This window comes from Channa argus, chromosome 5 (genome assembly GCF_033026475.1).
Source record: "Channa argus isolate prfri chromosome 5, Channa argus male v1.0, whole genome shotgun sequence".
NCBI lineage: Eukaryota > Metazoa > Chordata > Actinopteri > Anabantiformes > Channidae > Channa > Channa argus.
This window is the reverse complement of record NC_090201.1, coordinates 8,854,782-8,874,519: the sequence shown is the minus strand read 5'-3', so window position 1 is coordinate 8,874,519 and position 19,738 is coordinate 8,854,782. Positions and strand designations below refer to the sequence as shown.

Here is a 19,738-nt window from a genome sequence, read left to right as displayed (position 1 = left end):
GAAAAAAAAGAAGAAACTATAGTGCAAGTCTGAACATGTTTCTGTGTGTATATGTGTGTTATCAAGGAGAGAGATGATTCAATAGTGACGTGGCCATCCGCTGTTGAAAGTACCGTTTACACAAAAAATAATTTCCTCCCTTGTCAGCAGAAAAGTAAAGACAGAAAAAGTTCATCTAGAGGATATAGAAAGCCTCCACTGTTCACCCAATTACCTTGTGACGACATATCAATCCAGCGTCCCTTAAAAAAGGGCTGCTCCAAGGCATTTTTGTTCAACTCCTGCTTAATTTTCAAATTACACAATCAGGAGAAATTACTTTTACTGTGACCCTTGAACAAAGCGCTATTGTTGCATCCGGGTTGCAGCATGACAATGACTTGATTTGGACTAGATTTTTATGGTAATGAGCCCATTCTCTGTAACCTAATCAGTATTTTAGGCAGTAAACAAGAAGAACATGAGAACAGCACATAAATTTGTGGTTGAAATTAAAGCAAAAGGGGAATTTGGTTCTGGCTTTCCACACCGTTACAGTAAGGGCTGTTGGTAAAGATACTAGATAAAATGGCTGCAATATGACAACAGGGTAGCTGTTTGTATAGACCCTCTTACTCAGACTTACTAAAGTCTTCATAGTTATACTGGTTTTAATCCTGGTTTATTTCCCCCTCTGACCCTTTTCCACTCAATTACTCTTCATCTGCCTCCATCCTCTTATTCCCAAGCCACTCCATATCTGTCTCCCTGCCTCTTTCGCTCTCACACTACTCCCCTCTAATCACTCCATTCACTCACATGTGAAGCGGGGGGAAGCAGGTTCTTGTGTTTGATAGACAGGTCCTAAGTGCAGACATCTCCCTGTGGTCGACCTTATCACTGGCCGAGCTTGGCAGTGTTGAGTGGCAGCCTGCTTTTTCTGGCTGCACTCCTCCCCTCTGGTAGTCTCCAGAGTTCTGTCTATGGACGTGTGTGTGTGTGTGTGTGTGTGTGTGTGTGTGTGTGTGTGTGTGTGTGTGTGTGTGTGTGTGTGTGTGTTTCAAAACAGATCGGAGAGCAGACCACTCTGATGGAGTCCACACAAAACAGTATAATTTCAACCTGCACAAATTAGGCTGGGGCTTTAATTGAAATGACCTTCAGTTGTCATTCAGTGACCTTTGTGGGTCGAAAAGAGCTTTTTTTCTCTGGTTTGCACCCCCATGGATTCTTTCACAACTGTGACACAATCCAATTACCCAGTTTCTCTTCTATTTTATTCAAAATCCATGCCCTCTGATCCCTCAGAGCTTACATCTTGCCAAGCATTCCAAGACTGATGTTTTCTAGCACCAAAATATCATTTTGTACTGTCCTACGATCAAAACACAACTTCAAAAAAAGAACAGCAGACAAACTAGCCAAAAGGACTTGTTTGGCCATTTGCGCCAAAGTTGTCAAAATGTCTGTCTATACTCAGTCACACTCACTAGCAATGCTAGCTGCATCACTGTCATGAAAGTGTTGGTTACCCAATCCAACACACAGTCCAGGGTGAAATAAGTATAATTAAGTAACAAAAACTTTTGAGGTTTTGAACTAAAGATTCTAGTAAGTATTAAATAGGTAGCTACAGATATTCATAGTCACCATGATGGATTATTGTAAAAACTTTGGTTCTCTTAACTTTTGACATAACAGTCAAAAGTCTAATTAGTCCAATACTTAGGTTTATGACCCGCAAAACTAAAGACATGGTCTTTAGTCGTTTTGTTTTATGAGGTTTGATTAGCAAATACAGTATTAGCTTGAAAGCAAATGGTAACATGTGAGCATTAAAACCAATTATGTGACATCACCCTTTTACCATCATCATTGTGAGCAAGTCAACATGCCAACATTAGCATGTAACTCCATGAACAGCTCTCAAAGAGCATCTAACAAGTGTGGACGCTTCGTTTTGTTTTTTAAAAAGCTTCTTGCAGCCTGCAATAATGCTGAAATTCCAAAAGAGTAACATCTTAGCAAGTGATACTTGTTGAGGAGTAACATCAAAGAGGCAACAGAATGTAAATGAAAGTCATAATTACAACACTTTTAGAAATTCAGATGATGAAACATTGTTTGAATATAAATCAATGCCACCGATCAATAAAGCTCCAAGTTGATGTACCACTGAACCAGCTACTTGACATCGATTGGTTGACAACACAGGCATTACAGCTGGCAGCAGTAGAAAGGGAAATGCAGCGGGGCCCTTGCTAATCAATTGCCACACTCACTGCCCGAGGAGCAACTAAAGACCCACTTTCACAATCTAATTCATTCATCTCTTCTCTTCCTGACCGCAATCACTAATCTTCCTTTCGCTTTGTCGAGCTCAGCAGATTTGTTTTGTCTCTGTAGCCTGGAGAAAATCTGAAGTAAGGGATGTTTGTTCTGAGGTCTGGATAGTGGTAAAAGAATGAAAGGGTAAGCCTTAACAAAACTGTATTTCCCCTGATGATTTTTCAGTGCACACACACACACACACACACACACACACACACACACACACACACACACACACAGTACCATAGCAACACATTTAAATCATTCAACACAGAGGCTGTTTTCTGTGGGTGTGGCCACTGTGGGTGGATGATTACAGCCTAGGTGCAGAGACACTGGAAGCTGGATGAACAGGAAGCAGCAGGACTTGCTGCCCTCTAACTCCAAGCCTCTTTTTCCCTCCCCTTGTAAGTTCTTTATCAGGATCTCACACAAGTGTGCCATCAACAAAGCTTGTGGCATGTCTGTGTAGAATGCAATTTACAGAGACACTCATGTGGTCAATAAACACTGTTGAGGCAGTGATGGATCCTACAAACTGTTCCTGCTTGTGTAGACTGTTCTTAAACTTGTTACATCTGATGTGATTTGAGGCAGAGCACACAATGGGGTCTATAAGGAAGGGAGCCGTCACTATAGAGACCATAACACATATATTCCAGGCGGGCAGTGGTACAGTTACACAAACACTACCCAGTGGCATATGCCACACAAAGAGGTTAGGAGACAATAGATGGATTCTGAATGCTGCCTGAATGTAGCAGCCTAATATAGGTATTGAGGTTAAAAATAAAAAGGGAAGGCATGTCGCACAGCTGAGATACGTAGGGAGATTTGTGTGCTGTCAGCTCACTTAAATCCCAACAGCTGAGATGACAAGGTACTGCCTCTTTACTGCCTTTTCTTCTTCTCCCTTCTGTTGTTTACTGGCTTCATTTTGTTTCCCTCTAATGCAATTTCCCGATCTTGTATTAGACATTTTCTACTGTAACCTCTATCTCTTTTCTCCTCATCTAAAGATAAAGCCACCCACTCCTGACAACTACGTACATTGGCAGCTCTACAATGCAGCACCCAAGGGAACGGAAAGACTCAAGCGACGCTTTGACTCAGTCAGTTGTAATTCTGTATAGAAATCACAGATGCAAATGGCACTAAAACTATGATCACAATTGTGAAAGCACTTGATATTGGCACAAACATAATACATAAACACACACACACACACACACACACACACACACACAAACACACACACACCTTGTAATGGTTTGCATGGGCTCTCAAAATTAAAACATTTAATAAAGTCTATATGGCAACTATATTGTCTACAGAAAACTAAGTACTTAATAAGGGATTAGTTATCCAGAACAAAGATGTCAAATCATTGAATTTATACTACCCAAGGGAAACATCTTGACACCCTGCCAAAGAAAACTCCTCTGCACCAATCAGCACCTCAGAAACCAGCATGGACAAATCAGCCATTGAATAAAAAAAAAGGATGAAAATGTTAAAAAGTTACTCACCACTTCCCGCTTCCCCCCCTAGCTGTGCTGGGAATGAAGTGGAGGGGGGAAGAAACACACTACACGTCAAGAGGATCTCAGGGGGTGGGGTGGGGGGGGGGTGCATAGAGGACAGCAGCAGTGCGGCAGCCTGAAGCAAATGCTTTCAACGGCTATCCCTAATTAAAAAAAAAGTCAGTTTCATCTCCCTCAGAAGAGCGAGTGCAGGAGAAGAGAGGGGAAAATAAACTATTGCTCTGCGCTGAGGTGATGAGGAGATGAGGCATCCTGCTTGCAGATGGTCAGCAGGGTGAGAGCGGCTAGTGAGTAAAACACCAAGAGGAAATGAGAGAACGACAGAGTTTTTCAACAGACGTATGCAATCAGGGGTGACCACCAAGCTGGTTGCTGAGAGGGCGAACACTTCACAACATCAACCCCTCCTACTGCCTCCCAACAGCAGTCAGCATTTTTCCTAACCCCTTCCCCACAGGCACTGAACCTGTAAATGCTTTGGCAGGTTTCTATGCTGACATAATGTGGGAACAGGAAGCAAAGTCAACGTAAGAAAGTTTACAGAAATTTTCAAGAAAGACTTTGCTGCCTCTTTAAGAAAAAAAAAAAAGAATCCTTGCCTTCTTCCACAGTGTACTCTGAAGTGTCTTACAAGACAAGTGCAATTAGAAAATGCTAGAGACTGTTCTGATGAAGATGTGGATGAGTCCCAACATCCAAGACATGTGGTGATATGACATCATTTATTGTGGAAGACAATATACCTGTGTACATACATACCACCTACTGGAACAAGAGATACTCCTATTACCAAATTTGCCTTAACCTTTTAACTATGGTCTTCACTGCTCACCAATTGCCTGTAGAGGTCTGTTAATAAGCAAGTTTTGTGTGTTTTGTATGTTGTTATGTTTTCACCCCTACACCTTATGAATTTCCATCACAATTGCCTAAATGTTGAGTGTGAGAGTTCATTTACGACATTTGAATTTACAGATTCGACAAAACAACCCCAACTTAGTGGTCTAGGATTTCAGAAGTCAACCAATAATTTAATGATAAAAGTCATGCTATGTGCTACAGCTGAAAGATCTTGAAGAAAAAAAGTTTATTTTAACTATAGGCTGTGTGTTGATAATTCCTCATTGCATTTATATCTTTTTTTATTTTTTATTTTTTTAACAATCCTTGTCTTAGCATTCTTATTTAGCTGCTTCATGTCATTTTGTTGTTCATTTGGTTGCTTAGCATCTGGTCAACAGTTGAAAATGTGCATTTTGGGTATCACAGGCACATTTACGGTGATGTTGATTAATGCAATAAACTTCAGGAACCAGGAGACAATTAGCTCATAAGCATAAAGACTGGAAACAGGGGCTCTGTCCAAAGGGTACCAATTTACTAATCAGCATGTTACATCTATTTTACACCATCTTTCATTGCAAAAATGACATAATGCAGTTTTAAGGGCCCTGATTGTTTTTGGCTAAGAGAATTCAAATAGGTCTGCTTTCCAAAATGCCTTTGTGGCAAGATTCTTTATGGCATAACCAAATTTATGGGATTTCTGCAACAGTGGGCTGAAAGATTTGTCAGATATCAATTTCCATCAGGTTACTCTGTATATTTTATTTCTAATTTCCAGGCTTGGACTCTCAAGATTAAGCAAAAGAAAAACAAAATAATAAAAATTTTAATCTGATCCCCTTTTGTATTAATAGGCTCCCTGCAATTCTAATTTATAAGGTAGCATCACAGACTTGTTTTGTATAAAAACAATTAATGCTCCCATCTTTTCCACACAGCAGCTCATAATATTGCACGTCATGGATATTATAGTTAGAGACATGCTGTCTGTATAAGCAAAATTAGTTACATTTGTAAGCAAATTAAGTGTCTTCAGTTGTACAATCACTGGTGTTTAAGTTCTAGTAGAACACTAGTGTAGTACTTTTTTTCTTCAGCAGTCAATCAGTCCACATTCTCTCCTACAGATCCACAGGGCCGGCGGTCTATGGAAACATCTGCTAGAGCACTTTACCTAAATCTGTAGGACTAATGTTCATTCAGCAACCATCGAATAACTTAAATCAGCGCAAGTTGACTGCGTCCTTGTAATGGGTCTCTAGATGCCAAATCCTGAACTAACCATAGCCTAAAATGGCTGGCTCTGAAGGGATGTTCCCCCCTCATCCCCCACATTCCTGCCAGTCATATGTCAAAAAAAATACAGGAAGAGGAACGGTGAGGGAACAAGTGAACACAGGAAAGAGCGATCCATCTCTGTGCAGTCTGATGTGGAGGTCTCTGGCCCACATCACAGTTGCTGATGTGGGCAGAATGTCTTTACTTCTTCTGTGGTGCTCACACTGTGCACCTACTGTTCTAGGGAGTGTGGGATGGCTAGAGTCACAGTTGTAAATCTGGAGGGATTTCGGCAGAACAAGAAGGGCTGCAGCCAAGGGAGGAGGCTCCTGTCCACACCTGACAACAAAGACTTGTATTGTTTTTCCTGAGCATATGCACAGGTATTCACCTAACATTTGCATTTTGCAAGTACACACACACTGTATGCAAAGTAACGAAAAGATACAAAGGGAAACCGACTCAGATGAGGACAATTATGCTTACTAAGCAAAGTGTCAGTCACGAGCCATAATAACACACACTGTCTCACAACATTTATGTAGATTAAAACAGTCACAGCCAACAAGCCACAACATCTCCTGTTTTCTTTTCTGCTACTATGGAAACTGAACTGCTCTATTGCTCATCACTAAAATCTGGTACAAAAATGTACCATCACGCCCAAAGTATGCTGAAAATCATCAAGCTGTGCCAGGCACAATTGATCCATTTGTACAGAAGAAAGCAGCAGAAATGACCAGGAAAAGGGATCTGTTGCCACAAAAAAAAGCCCTCACACCTCACTTTCCTAATGACCGAGCTAATGCTTTTTTAAACACAGAGACCATTTGTCACCGTTACAAACAAGACGTGTTTGAAGAGGGCCTGAGGTGCATCCAGGAAGAGACAGAAGGAAAAAGAAAGGTCCCTCGTCACTCAATCCCCACACAGAGAGGATAAGTCATGTACTCATCCCCCTCTTCCCCTCAGGAACAAATGAAGTTATCAATCTCATAGCCCCATGGAGAGAAGGAAGAAGGGGCCAGAGGCATAAAGATAGCAAAGCTGACGCAGCTAAAACATGAAAACAATACAAGCAGATTATTTTAAAGAAGAGGTCTGAGGCTCAGTAGCATATTTTTAAGTTTAGATATATATTTCAGTTTTATGTGTCCAATACATACAGTATACTTGTTTTTACATGATTCATAACACATTACGGTTAAAGTTTAAACTGTTCCACCAGGTGTTTTTTTTGCATTATGATGTTAATTAGAAACATGTCAGTATCATATGATTGGGTATTAAAAAAGCTTCCCAGGAAGCAGAGTCTTTCAGAAGTAAGGATCAGGCAAATTTCAAGTATTTTTTCTAAATGTAAACAAAGAATTCATATATATATAAAAAAAAAAAAAAAAAAAAAGGTATTTAATCTTTGTCACCACTAAATCTTTTACATTGACTTGTGTCACAGCCCTTACAGCTTTTCAATCAGTTGTGATGTCATTGTGTCAGGCAGAAAAGTTGGAAGACAGGCAGACAGAACAGAAAGAGATCATCATCAACACTATAATGTACACTGTCAGAGAAACTACCTTTATTCAAAGTCCTCAGATAGAAATGAACAGACAATTGATTACAAGCCATACCATAAAGTCTGCATTGTCAAGACACTGTTCAAGGTCATGGTTATCATATGTAGACATAACAAACGCCTGGAATTTGTCTTCTGACCAAAGATGTCCATACAGCTCAGCCGTGAACCCATCATCTCATGGTTTCTGGCTGTTAATTCACTCTGCTTATTAGCTTGGCTGCATTACTCTCTCATCGATCTTGATGGGTGATGAGAAGTGCTGCGAGGCCAAAAACCAAGAACTGAGTACTGGCCAAGAGACAGAAAGAAACACAGAACAATGGGCACAAATGAAAAGACGATGAAAATGGAGGCAGACTGAAATATCTGTGCTTTTGTTTTAGTGAGGATACAAAAAAAAAAAAAGAAAAAAAAAGAGGAACAGGGAGGGAACGATGGAAAATAAATGGACTGTGTAGCTGGGAGAGAATTCAAGAGGCTGAAATAGAGTAGGATGAGAGGAAGGGGTTTGCACCCATTCTTCTCTTCTCTCTGGCCTGGCAGTCAGCCGTCTGGATGAATCTGTGTATCCATTGCAAGCTTGTAGACACACAAACAAATAAATAAACCAAGTAAAAATACAGCAACACTATAAACTTCGAGGGGATTTTTGAGGTGGGGTGATTTTCTTCATGAAAAAACAAAAAGTCTTAAGCAATGCACCACAGCTAACCAAGAGGTCAAGAACAGCTTATTAAACAAAACATTTTTAACAGCTGTTTCCGATCTGTTTGTGCTTCACATGGACTGAGGAGAAAAGGAAAAGTAAAAAAATAAGAGCAAGAAGGAAAGCACAGAAAAACAGGAGAGAAGAACGTGCCTGCCTGACTTTGATAGTAATTCAACAGCCAATCACACACACACACACCTCCTTGAGAACAATATCCTCTTAGGAGTCAATGTGACAATGCCTAAACTAAGCTGGGAGAATCTGTAACCACACCTTTCTCTCTCCATTTTAGATGTCTGTTCAGACTGATACAGCGGTTTCCTCCCACTTTTTTTTTTTTTTTTTTTTTTTTTTTTTTTTTTTTTAAATTACACCGGATGCCCTTCCTGACGCAACCCTCCCCAATTTCCACCGGGCACTTTCTACCAACACTGCATACATATACGACATATAGCCGGGTGATCCCGGTGATCCAACCACTGACCCTGTGGTCCGTGGACGACTGCCTTACCGTGGACGACTGCCACCCCCACAGCGGTTTCCTCCCACTAAACCTGAGCTATTCCAAACCAGCCTCGAGAGTGATAGAGATACTGTGATATCAGTAGTAGTATCAAACAGGTATCAAAAAAAAGATGTCAGGCTGCTTTGTCTTAACAGACAAAGTGCCTCCGTGTTCCGATATTGTTCTCAACTTGTTCATGGCCCAATCACTATAAACAGCGTCCAGAGCATAACCGCAAATACAATGCTACAATACTTTTTACTTTTTTTCTGGGGCTGGAGGGGTTTTGGTCCTCCATGCCTACTCAGCAGGAGGAAACCTACCAATTTCCTCAACTACTGTCATTTTAATGTGGGCAAATGAAGAAAAAACCTAGTCGAGATGTTTACTGGTCTGGGTGTTTTAGAACATATCTTCTTTTAATCCCTTCGTCTCTACTTCTGTCTTCTTTCTTAATCTGTTCCCCCCTCATTCAATTAATAGATCTTAAATCTCTAGGGGATCATGGACACACACACACTTATTTACATCACATTCACTCACGTCCATTTCAGTCCAACCCATTTAGTCACTGTCTCATTGTTAATTGTCTGCTCCACCTCCAGCAAAGTACATATTAGCTAATAACCTGTGCACAGTGAGGGTCTGTCAGAGCCCTCAGTCAAACCAAAGCGAACACTAGCTCTCTGTGCAACAATAACATCATCAGTTTTTAAATAAGAATGTGAGATGTAGGATGCAGGAGGTTAATGTAAAAAGCTGCACAGATTAAAGTAAGGGCATACATCAACACGTTTTATCCACCAGCTTTCATAAGGTGGATGTATCAAGAAATACAGGTAGCTATTCATACCATTTAAAGGGAAAAGGTACATTTCAATTAAAAAAAAAAAAATCTATTATTTATATGGGTTATTCCTCAGTGTGAACTCACTGTGCAAAACACATTTACAAGTGCATTTAACACCAAAGATGTAATCTGGGATCTAGGGGACCACTACCTCTGGAAACTCCATGTTTTGCTTCTGACCAAGAATCTAATAGCTGCTAGAAGCTTCTTACCGGTTTCAATCTCTACTGAGTCACTTCCTTGTGGGCCACTGGAAATGAAATGCTGTGGAAAATAGACACTGGCTGTTCTGCCAATTTCACAAGCTGTATTGCCATTATTGTGGTGTGCTTCAGAGGTTGATCCTTGGGCAACTACTATGCCATATTAAGTTATAGTTATTTTTTCCAAATGATTTACAGAATGTGCCTAATCTTTGCAAATGTATCTGTTTAAACTAGGAAAGTAAATATGTTACATTATTGTTCAAACAACAACTGGTGAGTTCTGTACATGTAAAAAAAAAAAAAAAAGGAAGTGTTTTTTTGCAATTCATTGTAGTAATATTTTTCTGGACATTCGGATACAAGATAGTTCCAAGTGGGAAATGTTGAGGATATTTCACTGCTTATTGTTAACTAATTCACAGATAATTGTACACATCGATCTACACAAATCATCTAATCTAAAAAAAAAAAAAAAAAAAAAAAAAAAGTCAAATTAGTTTGTATCTTTATTTGGAGTTTTTCCTCTGTGGAACCAAGAAAGTGAGAGTTCATATAAGAAACAATCAAGTGGAGTAAGTGATCAAAGCCTATACAGGAACTTCTCTAGACACATACCCAAGTCAATCATTTTACAGCAAGCTCGGTTAGGGGTTAAAGGTTAAACCCGACGAGGTGATTTGTTGTTCTTCTGAACTCTCTCTGTTCATGTTGAAAATATGTATGGCTCTGTGAATCAGTTTCCAGTCAGTCATTACATTAGAGGAACTCCTCAGCGGGAGTCTTAAAGACTCATGCACAATCAGACTCCCAGCTGAGTAATCAGGCACTGCATGTGACTGAGGACGCTCCATCTGCAATGGGTTTACATGTTGGGCATTAAACATCTCATCAACAATAAATAAGGTCTAATGAAATCAGACACACTCGCACACAAAAGCATGGGCCATGACCTAAGTGAACTTTAACTAGTTTGGATTATCAGTGTGTGGGGTCATATTTGTGTTATGAGTGCGATGATGCGCATATACAATCACCGCTTTCTGAATAATTCCAGGGTGTTGTAGACAACTCTAACTCCAGCTGTAATTCATGATCTAACCACAGATTTTTCCTCCACAAATTCCTCCATAAAAGGATAGAGCTTGTGTCGTCTGTGTACAGAGAGTCTGTCTGTGTCTGGTTGTGTGTATGTACAGCTGTGGGTCTTCGTGGGCGAGGTGCTGCATTTGTTTATTACCACATTGATGAACTGTGGCTGAAAGCCTCATGCCATGTAAATCCTAACAATAAGGCAGCTCCCTCCTCAGACCTCGGAGGAGGGAAAACGGGTGGAAACCTTTCTCAGTAACTTGTTCCAAGTGTAATACTACAGTAAGCTAAACCTCTCACCATACATACAACACATGCTTTGCTCTCCAGTCTCATGAAAAAGCCATCGCCTCCCTTTTTTCTGTGCATCCAAAGAAATATAATCATAAATTGACAAAAGCATGGAGGAGCAACAAAACTGCTCCCTCTCCATTGACTGTGGCTTTACAATATGGAGTTGCTGGCGGGTTTCCAAAACAGACGCGTGCCCCCCCCATTCTGAAAACAGCTGAGGCTCCTCATCCTCTCACCCAATCCTTCCGCACACACAAACACACGCAAGATCTCCAGGGATTGAATCTGTGTGACACAGTAACACAATCAATCAGTGACTATTGCTTTTATTGACAGTCCCCAGAAGAGCCTCCGTCCGTATGATGATCTGTTGCCCTTGTATCTTTTTCTTTCCCTCTCCCAACTATGTGCTTTCAATCTTACATCAGCCTTTGAGTTCATTTTGATTTTCTTTCAATGTCTTCACTTTGTCACCACCATCCAATGTGCAATTTTTTTTTTAATTTCCTCCAGACTGGCACGCACATGCTAATTTATTGATCCTAACCCCTAACCCAATCAGACAACAAAAAATGATTCCTTCCTTTGGGGAAAAGGGAGTGAGGGGACAGGGAGAGAGTCATACAACATGGGCTCATGCATATTTCATATCTACTATGATACACTTCTGGTCCATGCATAATGCAGACACTGTTTAAGGATTAATCGTTGCGTGATGGGAGGGGATTTAAGTTGGGGAAATGAAATGGAAAATGAGATCGCACCAGTTAACGGCCCATCAAAGCATAATTTGAACACAGCATGTCGGCAGACAATTGTCCAACACCCAGACTCAAAGTCTGCATGGAAGCCAGTCATCTGAACAAAGAGTAGACAATTGTCTCAATTTTGATCTGATCCCCCCCATTTAATCCAGGAGACTTCACATAAGGTCTCCTAGAAGCATTTTCTCTACTCAGTGGAAAATAGCTAAAGGTCATTGACATTTGTTGTGGAACAACAATTACTGCTCCACAACAACAACAAAAAAAACTGCAGCTCATGCGTAAATGTTGTAAGGTTGGGCTTTTTACACACTTCCATCTGTGCTCTGTGGATAAAAACGATGGTTTGTCAAGTCCACCACATTGGTCCAGGCTGAAAGTGATTGGTTTATGATCAAGATTATGCAAACTAATGACATTTCCATGAGCCTTAGATGTACTGTGGTTAGTGTTAATTAGCAAATGTTTTGCCATCATTATCACTTTTTACTCAAATCTGAAAGAAACAAAGACCAACACCAACAATGTTATTATAACAAATAGACATGATGAGGTCTTTTAAAATTACAAAAATTAATAAGTTGTAATACAGCAGATTTATCCTTTAGTGCGGGGAGGCATTGGAGTCTACTTCACAGAAACATAGGAAACACCAAATTCCCCAAGCAGTAGCTAATGCTCTTTATTCTTGAATTCTCCTTATGTGCACGATCCAGTTCCAGTTAACCAGATGCCACACATCAGCCTCTCTGTGAGGAAGCCAAGCCACTTGTCCCATCAGCGAGGTTTTCAAAGCACATGGTCTGAACATCCTCTGTATTCTGCCTTAACATTCAACAGAAGACTGTGAGTAAAAGGGGGTGGACAATTTCACTGTGACAGAGGAAATCCCTTCTCTTTAGTGGCTTTAACAGAAAGGCGTTAAAGTGCCTAATTCCTCTACTTTATCAGTGGATGTACATTTAGACAGGAAACAAAGTCAAAGTGAATTCTGGAGGAAGAGAAAAGTTTAAGATGGTCTATCACCGGGATGGAAACAAGGCAATAAGCTTTCTGGCAGCAACCTGTCAGTTTAACGATGCTTGATGTTGGCCCGCTTTTCTTTTTATAGCCTCCGTTTCCCTCCATTTCTCAATGCGTGATTCTCTCTCACACTCCATTTTCATATTTCTCTGGCTTTCTCCTCTGTATTTCCTTTGTGTCTCTGTCTGGGAGCCATTTCAGTGGTCAGTGAGTTAGTTGGTTTTTACTTATTTGTTTTTCAATCCAAACCTTCCCTTTCCTCCCACTCTATAACTCCATCCCTCAATCCAGATGCACAACGCATGGAGAAAATACCGGAGATGCGTTTCCATGTGCCACTGGGGATGTTCACAGTCCAAACAAGTCAAACAGATGTCATACATCAACCTCTCTCTGAAGAAACGCATACAAAGAGAAAGAAACGCAGAAAGGGAGAGAGGGAGGGAGGGAGCAGGGAAAATTAGGAGGAACAAAGGCATTAACAAGGAAAGGAGCCTTTCGGTTGTCAGACCCCACATGTTACAATTTAAGCACACAGTTGAATTGTAACCACTCCCTAAAAACATATTTTTTTTTTTTTTTTTTTTTTTTTTTTTTAAACACACAGACAACATTTTCACTTTCCTCTCCAACCCACCCCCACTGTCTCCAGACTTTCTCTGGTGTACAATAAAGGTAATTTGAGGTGAATTTACTCATTCTTCCATTGAGAGACTACCCATTGTGCTTTTGCTTTCAGGCTAAAAGGCACCATAAAAGGTTGTCAGATGGGCTCATTATGATTTGTTGGTGGTGAGCAGAAGTCATCAGTCATCAGTGAGGGAGGGGGTTGGATGGCTGGATGGCTAGACAGTGGTTGGACAAGAAGGCAGCTTAATGGATAGATTAATGAACCCTATACATGTGGTGTTAACATGCATCCTGAGTAATTAGATTCTAATTAGATAGTGAAAAAATGAATGAAATCCAGCAGTAATTACACTCAAGTTCAGAATATCTGATTAATTAATCATGGTTGAAGGTCATAAGAGATGTGGCATGCAATTTTATTGACAACATTTTGTTTTAATTTAAAATATGTGAGCAATGGATTACATTTACATATAGCAGGTTGCCAGTACAACCCGCTAAGTACCTGAGCAACATGCCCATGTTTAGCAGGTATAATGTTAGTATTTTCATAATTTTAGTTCAGGATGCTAGCATAATAACATTTGCATTTTATATTATTAAAAGTTGGATTACACTCAACCCGAGTGCAAAGTGAAAATCTGAATCAAGTTATGTTGGCGATCAATTAATGTAGCTGATTGCATTTCTGTACAAACTTTGTCCCTACAGATCAAGTAGATCCTGAAACATTTCTCGACAAGTGAGAACTTTGACCTGCTAGTGGAGGTGCAAGATAAGTCAGGGACTCACAAAAGTCATTAGGATTTACCCTTTAAACCCTAATGGTATGTCATGGCACTCCATCCAAAAGATGCCCCTAGGAAAGGTCAGGGGATCACAGAAGTCATGGTCTTGGGACCATGAATATCTGTTCAACATTGTATGAGACCCTCCCTAGAGTCACATTGCAAGTGTGCCAAAAGTGTACAACCTAAAATGAGAGCAAATTAAATAGAACATAAAATAACTCAAGGATTGAAAACCAGAAACCAATTTGGCAATAAGATGGAATCAAATTTCATTTCACCACATGTGCAGTCCCGAAGGTGGGCATCCTTTGGGTGCTCTGGCACCTGTCACAAAACATGGAGGTTTAGCAAAAGCCTGCTTCTTTACCTAAAATATGCTGGTTATGCTCTTGTCCTTCATTAATATCGACAGCGGGTGAAACTAAAAGATGAATGAACATTTAAACGTAATCCAAGTGCATAAACTCCAGACCAAATCGGGTTATGATGACTAAATACTGGGTGGCCAGATAGATGGAGTGTGAAATGTGTTATAAATCATAATGTAAAGGAAAGTATAAGAATGTAAATATGCAAATAATTTACAAGACACATTGATAATGCATGGTCATATTGGCTCTGTGACCAACTTCTAAATATAGGAATATTAGCATAGGCTAATCTGTGGCCACCTCAAACTGCATCGCTTCATATCGATATTCAAATCTGAAATTATCACCAGAGATTACAGATTAGATAGAGTGACTAGTAGTGAGGCTGAGATGAGAGGAGTTAGCCCTCTGCGGATGTATAACAATAACTATAAATTTCTTCCTTTCTCTCTTCCCCTTTCTCCTCCATGCCTCTTTTTATCTTCCCCCCTCCCTCCCTGTCACTATGCTGGTGTCCTTCTGTGTGCAGGCTTTTCTGTTCATGGTTCAGGGCTTCTCTCTGCCTAAAATGATTCCCTTGTGGCGCCATGAAGCGAGAGGGGAGGAAAAAAAAAAAATCTCATTAAAAAAAAAGAAAAAAAAGGGATCATCTGCTGTCAACTACCAGCCTGGCCCCAGCCAAGTTTGGACACAGAGAAAATACAAATGGCTGGAAAGACCCACTAGTAATTTGGCATGCTTCCATGCTGCATATTGCTTTGTGTCCACTGTATATTGGACTGTGTAATTTATTAAAGCAGAAAGACAATGATGCTCAAGGCAGATATTTCCATCAACAGACTGTTGATGGAAAAATAAAGTCTGTAAAAGAAATGGTCTTCTAGATTGATTAAATAAATAAATAAATAAATAAATAAATAAATAAATAAATAAATAAATAAATAAATAAATAACTTTAAAAAGCTAATTAAAAAGTTTGAGTTTTTATTTAAGCAGCATGTTAATTTTAATATGTGTGACTCTACACCTCTCAGTGACAGTTGATCCATAAATGGCTGAGATCTAGGTTTGGAAAAAAAAAAAAAAAAAAAGGGAGTATGTACATCATGTAGAGAAATTAACGAGGGAAGGCCTTTCCCAAAATTAGATAATACATTTTATTTGTTTATTTTAAACCAACAATTTATTTAAAAAAAAAAATGCAGTGTTATACCTTCTTTACAATTTAGTTTATATTTAGATAAAATACAATACTTCTATCAAACAATAAATGACACACACATTTACTTCTATATTAAAGTAAATTAAAGTTGGCTTAAATATAATAAATTCTAAAATGAATTTAAAGTTATAAGGTAATTTCATATTGAGAAATTTTACTCACATCTAATTGTATAGATCTGAAGAACACTGATAAATGTTTTATTTCACATTCAAACAAACTACTATAGACATAGCAAGTCTAACAAAACTATCTGCTGTCATAATACCCGTTCATACCTCCTTTTTAAAAACTTAAATAAAAAAAAGGCACAGGCCTACACAAAGCTAGTTTGATCATTCACCAACATCAGACTAACTTTTTGTTTTGCACCATTTTTGCAGTTCCAAATTTGCCCCCTTTCATTGTGCTGTTATTGTAAAAGACAGAACTTCTTCAAACCAAAATAATCATCTTCTAAAAACCTTCTTGTCCTATTTTTCCAAATTATACCATCCACACCACTTACATTGCAAATTTTCACCTGAAAAAGGTCTCTTCATCCCCCAAAATGCTCCCTCTCAAATTCAGGACTCATTAGCTGAAATTAAAGTGAGGTTGCCGTTTGCACTACAAAGGTTGGAAACACGAGAATGTAAATCAATGCAAAAGTGAAAATCGGGAGATCAAGAGAAAACGAGAGATTAGGAAGGAGCGACTTCAAAGTGTTCCTGTTTGGTAAAACAATCATTCCTTCCGGTGGTGATGGTGAAATTGGTCATCCGACAAAGACTGTGTCAGCAGGTAATTTACACAACCAGGAGCCCAGTAAATACACTCACACTTTTTCCACACCATCTCCCTCTTCTTTCTTGTGGAAAGCAGCAAATCTCAAGAGAATAGCAAGCTGAAACACCCTACCTCTGCTTCTTCTCAAACTTGTCCAATGAGAATGTGGCCTCTCCTTTATGGTGTCTTCCAGTCAAGCCCAATTTCCTCTACATCAAAGCTCCACCCCTGTTAGGAGCCCTGCTCGGACAAGCCAATGCTCCTTTCAGGAGGTTTAATCTAAAAGCGACTCTGATCCAAATATGGCCAAGACACTGTATGAACAGAAAGCAGTCATCCAGAGAATGTCCATCTGGTTTCTTACCTACATATCTCCTGGTTTCCTTCTTCAACCAGGTCTGCTGTTCAATGTTCAGATATTCCAAGCTGCAGAACAGTCTATTGCAGCTCATTAAATCCAATCCAGCATATTATTGGTAATTGATGAGAATGGCCAAGCTGCACCTTCACTTAAAAACTGCACTGCAACAGGCCACTGTAGAGCACATGTGGCCCAGTGCATAGTAAAAGCTTAGAAGAAGAGAGATGAAATGAAGGTCAGGAAGGTTCAGCTGTGTGTATGTAATTCAATGTGTATGGATATTAAGCCAGTATGTACTATGTTTCTGTGCATGTGTGTGCATGCACCATATGGAAAACAAATTAGACACCACACAAATCACTGAGAAGTCTACTGTGTTGAACAGGAGTGGCCTTGGATGCTTTTCCAGCTGTGGGATTTGAACAATGCTGAGAGGAACTGTTCATACCTGCCAGGACTGTACTGCTATTGTGTCAAGGCAGGATGTTCTGTATAGTGTTTCTGAAGTGGAAAGGACTATGTCTTTGCTTTAATTTCTCTTTGAAAGTTTGTAAGTGAAATGTATTCATAACAAAGTCAAAAAAGTGATGCTATACCTTCTACTCATATTTCATGAGTTTTATACCAGTTGTGTCCTCTCAGTGACAAAGTACAATAAAAGATTTCTTCAGAGGACATGAAAACAAGAACTTAAAGAAGAGAAGCTGTCAACTAACTGCAGTACACATCCCACACAGCAGCAGCTCAGGACAGGACCTCATATAATGCCCACCTCCACACTACTGCAACTTTGCTTTAACCTTTTTCCATTAAGGAGCTAAAAAAAACTGTCTCCTGAAAGGTATAAATTGATGCTGTCGCAATTCAAACCTATTTCAGGACAAAACTGCACTGAAATGGGATGACTCATGCCACAAAGACCCTCACAAATATCACTGAGAACAGCTAAAGAACAAGCTGCCGTGACGCAAGAGTGGAGAAAGGGAGAACAACAGCAGCACAGTGGGTGTGAAAAACCATTAGCTTGATGTAAAAAACAAAAAGAGAGATTTGATTTAGCACGATAACACCAGGGGAGAAAACAAACATGTCTCATTAAGAATGACCTTAATCTATATAAAAGCAGAGCACCTAAGACCTTTTAGATGAATGTGCCTGATTATCCATTGACGGGGCCATGGGGCTGATTGCTCTTAATGAGCAGACTGAACATGAGACAATATAAAATATTACCAGTTCCGGTAACAATCAGGTTAGCTCACCCACTCACACCTCGGTGCTTGCTGTGACTAAGCACTTCATACGGGATCTGACCAAATGGCTTAAAGTCAAGATTATGTCAAAACCTATGGCACAGAAAATATGTGCTTCAAAGGTTTCCAGTTGTGTGCCCACTGACCAGAGGGGATTGTGTAATTTAGTATATAATAAACTAAATAATAAACTAAAGTCCAGGCCATACTGACACTATTTTCATAGTTAAATCATTTCACGACCCATTGCACCTTCTTTGGAAAAATTCTTCTCCGGGCCTTTAATCAGCTTTTTTCTGTAAAGGCGCAGTTTAAAAATGCACTTTGGAAGATGTAAACAGGAAGCATTATGTTGCCATAGAGTCAGTTAATTAGTGTGGGCTCCAACTTGAACCCTGATTTGTGCCTCTCTTTGTTTACATTTGGCCAAATTGGCGCCATTATAATGGCTGTGAAATAGCAGTTAGCAGTTCCCATCTGTAATGTACCCGAAGATATAGGGACAAATTTCACTTTAATATTTAATATGAAAAAAAGCTGGAAAGCATCCTTATATAATCAATGCCAAACTTCATACTTGTTCGAGCTCCATGGACTGAATTTCATTCTGATTCCTGAATTGTAATGACTTAGACCATAGTCTTGAATTAATGAATGAAAGCTGTCTGACATATGATCAGGACAGCCGTCCACTTAGCAAGTGGACCACAAATCTAGCTGCCCCGGTCTGCAAGGCTAACCTCAGACCGAAATAAGTCCCACATGTGCACTTTTAGCGGAAACACGACCCTATTAACCCCAAACAAGGCCTACGCTGGGCCTTGCAAATGACATCCCTCACCCCTTTAACCCAACTCTGTCTGGCCCTCGATGGCTGACTGACAATCATGGTCTGCACACACAAACAAAAACATCACACTGTTAGGCACAGATACACACACAAACACACATAGGCCCTGTGGAGGGTGTGTGCCGGGAGGGAGGAGGTCAAACAACAGATGCCAGGCAGAGGATAACTACAATTCTGTCGCAGTCAACTTCTAGTTAGACACAAGCTATACACTGTGTTGTGAAAGTCATGGATACTTTGCAAATATTAAAACTATGCTTTACACACAATATCAGTTCCTTACTTCTGTGGTTCACAAACTCTAGTTCGGTCCCACAAGCAAAATCATTAACAAAAAACAATTACTTTTATTTGTAATGTAACTCAAGTTCGAGCTTTTTCTCAAAAAAAACTAATTCGTCAAAGAACAGATACTGACTCTGGTTAAACTGCAACTCTTAAGATTATGCAACCTGTGAAAATGGTTACACATAGAGGTTGTTTTGATGTCAAGGT

The 19,738-nt window shown here is 39.7% G+C and overlaps 1 protein-coding gene across 1 annotated transcript in view; it reads right to left on the bottom strand.

The window, feature by feature from the left end:
- The window catches only part of prickle2b (prickle homolog 2b), an 83,333-nt gene that overhangs the window by 43,988 nt on the left and 19,607 nt on the right, over positions 1-19,738 (bottom strand). The gene's annotated exons all lie outside the window — the stretch shown is intronic.